Here is a 5525-nt window from a genome sequence, read left to right on the forward strand (position 1 = left end):
AAAACAAAATTGCTTTGTGTATATGTGATGAATTTTTATTATCTATTAATGGACATCTAGGCTGATTTTAGAGTCTGATATTTACAGTAATAATATATAATTACAGTACCACAAGCTTAGATACAGCACCCTGAATAAAGCAGAATCTTCTCTCTCTCTCTCTCTCTCTCTCTCTCTCTCTCTCAAGAGACAAAAGATGAACATATAGTTAAGGCAGATATAACACATTCACAAGATCACTAACACTTTTAATGTCATTTCCTAGTTACTTTTTAGAGTATTGTCATTTAATGCATGTCTCAAGGATACTTCCAGCCTAGTGAAAATGTTAAGTTTTTATGTTTGCTTCCCCACTCCATCATTTTATTTTCCAACTTGTTCTCTAGCAACTTCTAAGTTAAATTCTTGATATACTCTGAAAAACTAGAATACAATTCAATGAGTGCTGAGTTTGCATTTAGGAAACAATCTAACTTTGTTTTATGTTTGAGGTAGTTGCACATTTGTTTATGCCTAATTTTGATCACTTATTAAGCATCAGGCTCTCAGTACATTAGAAAAAAAAAATCTTGCTTTCAAAATATTTTCAGCCTAAGTAGGGAAACTACCTAGAAAATACATCCAGAAATACAGCAAAATTAACTGCCCAGATTCACAACATCACAAACAGGCATGAGTTCATTGAGGAAGCTTCTGATTTTGCTGAGTAGAGTCCCTGAGGGCTTCTGTGAGGAAAAGATACTTATTCTGGTTTTAAAAACTCGACAAGTATCACCAAATTGATAGATCATGAAGCAAGAATAGGATGCAGACATGGAGGGAGATGTGAGAAAACAGGATGTGTTGGGAAGATAGAAAGAACTGGCAAAGCAGTATGGATGGAAACATATTATGGTGAAAGAATTATTGGAGGATAACTTTAGTAAGTAAGACATTTTGCCTGGCTTTCATTTATTTCACTCAAAGCAATTATTGAGTATATACTCATGTTCCTAGCTGTGTGCTAGACTCTGGGAGGAATAGAAAAGAACATGAATAGACATAGTGCCTATCTTTGGGGAAATCATAACTTGGAGGAGAAACGGACATTACTCAAAGACCCTCATCATCAAGTATATTAATATATGACATCCAGGTTATGGAAAAGCCAAGTGAGGAAGCTTAGTGATATCAAAGAGCAGAGGGGGAGCTTACAGTTTTCCTCATAAGTCCAATGGAAGCCATGATGCCATCCAAGCCCTTTTCACATTCTGTGTTATTGTTTGTTTCTTTGAGGCAACACCTCCATACATATATAGACCACATTGAGCTCAAACTTGTGATCTTCCTGCCTCAGCCTCAAAACTACTGAGATGACAAGTATCTATTACATACCTGGGCAAATTGTGATTTTTTGTGTGTGTGTGTTTCTAAAAATCTTATAATTTAACACGAGTTGCAATAATTTTGGCTTCATATTTTCATGATATTTTTAGAAAGTGATACTTAGGAAGTAAAAAGATAGGAGATCATCTTATCTTGTCCATGTGTGCAACCAGAAATGTAGAATTAAGTGTTATGAATATTTTTTGGCTTTTTAAAATTCATATATAAAAAAATAGAATTCCACAAGCATTCAGGAATTATTCTGTCAATAGACACGCTTACGAAAAACAATACACTAAAAGGGACAAATATACCACAAACAGTAGACCCAGCTGTCTTCTATGAATATGCACTGTGCTGGCAGTATGGTAGGCACCTGGTACATCTCTACACATCTGGAATGACTGTGGAGACTGCCAACCACAGTCATACTTGTGGTCTTAAGTAATAGAACTCAGAGCACATGGAACTGTTGGCTTAATAGTGATGCAATTATGGAGAGGGAGAAGCAGGAACATTTGCTTCTGGGAATTTACTACTTAGTGCTATGGCATCATGGACCATTTTTCATGTACCTCAGTCTGCTTGTGCACAAATTGAAGGTGGAAAATGTTCTTACAATTGTAGGCAAGACATCTGGGCATGAAATGATAAACAATCAGAAATCTGTTGTGAAATAACCAAAAGAAAAAGAAAATTTAGTTTCTACTGAAGTAGAAAACCGTCAATATTTTGTAGCTGGTGTATTTGTTGTTAGATTTTAGAAGGTGCTCTAATTGCAAAATGTTTTGTTTAGTCTCTGCTGGTGGTTATTGGTTAGTCTCTGCTGGTGATTATTTATTTACTTACTTTGCAACAACTCAATGGGTGTATTATTGTGACACAACTGTCTATGTATTCTATATGCATAAATTGATGTTTAGATCTTAATGTGTATTTTAAACAATCATCTTTTTATTAATTGTATTGGTCTATGAATTCTAGAAGTTTTAACAAGTTCTTGATAAAAGGCAATTCTAAACAAAAATGCATTATTATTCAGTTTTAGTCAAGAAGTTGTGGTTGAATTTTTTCCCTGGAATTCTTAGCTTGCCTTCACATTGTAAGACTTGTTTTTCAGCAGAGCATCTGGTCCTCCAGGGCATGAGAACCTCTCCAACATCTCTGTTCCTTCAGGAGCTGCCCTAGCCACGTGAGTGAACAGGAGACATTCCTGAGAGACTGAGTCACATGGTGGTCTGCACTTGTTTTGTATAGAAATGACAGTGAGTCACTGTCTGGAACTTGTCCCCACTCTTCAAAAGCCTCCAGGCCACTGTTCACTGGCTCTCTGATTGGCTTTCTTCTTTGCCAAGGGCCTTAGGAAGAAGGTGCATTTTCCTTTGTGTTACTCTGTCAATTGCTCAAAGGTCTTGGATTTTTTATCAGTCAAGCAGTTCCTAGGAAGGGCTTTTCCTGGTTTCCCCCTTTTTGTTCCTTGGGAAAACATACAAGCCTTCTTCCTTTTCAGTTTTAATACCACTGTGTCTTGGCAATCAGACATTTGCTAACAAAAGCAGTAAACTCGAGAATTCTTGTCTGCTGTGCCAATCATACTTCTAAAACATAATTTGTGGGTTCCTAAAAGAAATGCCGTTTAGAAGTGCTACATTTTTTTAATCCCTTAAAGTGTATTACTTTAAAACACAAAATCTAAGGCTGACATCTTCAGTTTGAAAAAAGAAAAAAAAATAAATAGAAAAATAACATCAATTAATTTAAGTGCAATAATAGTAGACTGAGTAATGGCTACCCCGGAAAGATCTGTTATCAATTCTTGAAGCCTATAAATGTTTTTATAAACAGAAACAACAAAATATTACTGTAGGCATGATTAAGTTAAGGGTCTTGACATGAGAACATTATATAGCTGAGTGTCTTCAGAGGACAGAGACTACAGGTAGTTTAAAGAAAGGAGATTACTACAACCATGGAGGGCCAGACACGCACAAGTCAAAGATCACTGTTAGCTACCAGAAGCTGGAGTGACAAGGAACAGATCTTGTCCTGACACCTCAGTCAATGGTCCTGTCAACATCTGGTCTTGCCTGGGTAGCACTGACTTCAGATCTCTGGACCTCAGAAGTAGTAGGGAACATATTTTGATGATTTGAAATGAAGAGTTCTGCAGTAATTTGTAACAGCAGCAGCAGGAAATGAATGTGTGTCCACTTGTCACAGATGTCTCATTTAACTTGTGAGAAAGTGACAACCATTTGGAGGTATATTTTTCTATTCACCCTTGTCTGGTTGTTGATTATCAAGATAAGCAAAAACTTTCTTACTTTACTAGGAAGCTACACTTGATAAAAGGAGTTTTAGGGCGAAAGATCATATGAATATTGTGAATCATTCATCCATCGAATAAACATTTTATAAGTCCATTTAATATGTCAAGATTTGTGCCAAGACCTGTATTAAAACTGAACAAGACAGGGTGTTTCTTTTTACAAAGCTTAGTTTATTAGGAGACATAAACACATGCATGCATAAAATCAATCATGTGGAAAATCTCAGGGTATTAGTTAATACACTAAGTTCACACATTTAGATGAATTTGTGTGTTTGTGGAAAAGCTGCTGTTTAATCAAATCTTCATGCTTCTTTGCCTACACAGAAAGGAGTACAGTACAGCTGGATGAATAAACTTAACCAATTTTACACATGTATTCCCCACTGAGGACATTAAACAATGACTTCTGTTGTTTATCAAGTAGAATATAATAAACTAAGAGCATCTATAAAGCCAGGTTTGCTAGGACACACTTGCAATCTCAACACTCAGGAAGCTGAGGCAGGGAGTCTACAGCAAATTAGAGGTCTTTCAGGGCCACACAGAAGAATATATTTCAAAAGCCAAACCAAGAAAATCAAACAAACAGAGCAATCTCTAGTCATGAAACATTTTATAGCCAGATGCCAAGTTGACTGTCTCACTGCAAACTGAGCACTATTTCAGTCAAAAGCATAGTTTTTTATCACCTGAGTTTTTCCAGTGAAATCTTTAACTGGAGAAAAAGTATGATTTTAATTATATTTAAAACACACTGGTGGAGCTACAGAACTCTCTTTCCATTTTTATACGCATGCACACACACGTGTTTATTTATGTCGTGTGTGTGTGTGTGTGTGTGTGTGTGTGTGTGTGTGTGACTATGAAGGCCCGAGATTGCTGTCTTTCTTGATTCTTGATTGCTCTTCACCACTTTTACTTTCTAAGTCAAACTGTATTCAACTTTGTTATTAAACACACCTTTCACAATTGATCATGGTTTTTCATGCAGGACATGGGCAGACAATCATTAACAGTATTTAGGCACTTTCAAAATCCCTTCTCTGGTGGACTATTAAAATCAGAAAGACACTACAAAATCCAACGGAATCTATATTTGATGCTCTGAGCAGAAGTTCAGACTTAAGGCAGACATTTCAGGCAAGCCATGTTCAGTGAATTTTCAAAAGTTCCCCTTGACTTCCAAGGAAGGAAATGCAAGAAGAAGAATTATCAATCCAAAAAAACTACAGTCTTTTAGAAAAGGAATTGTTGCTTTTTGAGGAATATCATCTCAGTAATGTTCTTGTAAAACTCAGTCACTTCACACACTAGCAAAAACAATTTTAGGGGGTCAGGTCCAAATAAGTATTGTATTTTAAAGGAGCTAAATTTCTTAATGATAGAGGGTGGGGAAGACATGAAATAAATTCTGAGTTTTACTATAGCACAAAGCATTTTGTGCTAAGGTGGCCATATATATCAGCATCAGAGAAATCCTCCTGGGAGACAAGAAGAACCTTTTAAAACAAGGAGAATGAAATGTTTCTCCCATATCAATGCAGCTTGGTAGACATTTTGTTGGCAACACATCCCTCACTCTGCAAACAATAAAGTGTGTTCTGTGTGCTAACAACATTGCTTAAAACAAACCAGCTAATCAAAATTTTGCACTTGCATAAAACTAGATAACAATAGTATTTCCAACTCCAACGTCACCAGAAGCACACAGTTACAAAAATTCTGACAGCTCCCTGGGCACCTCAAGCCCCTCAGCTTTTTGTGCTGTTCAGTTTTTGCATCTCCATTTTCTACAGGGCTGTTCCCATCCTTGCCAATATCAGCTTCC

This window comes from Onychomys torridus, chromosome 1 (genome assembly GCF_903995425.1).
Source record: "Onychomys torridus chromosome 1, mOncTor1.1, whole genome shotgun sequence".
In the NCBI taxonomy this organism is placed as follows: domain Eukaryota; kingdom Metazoa; phylum Chordata; class Mammalia; order Rodentia; family Cricetidae; genus Onychomys; species Onychomys torridus.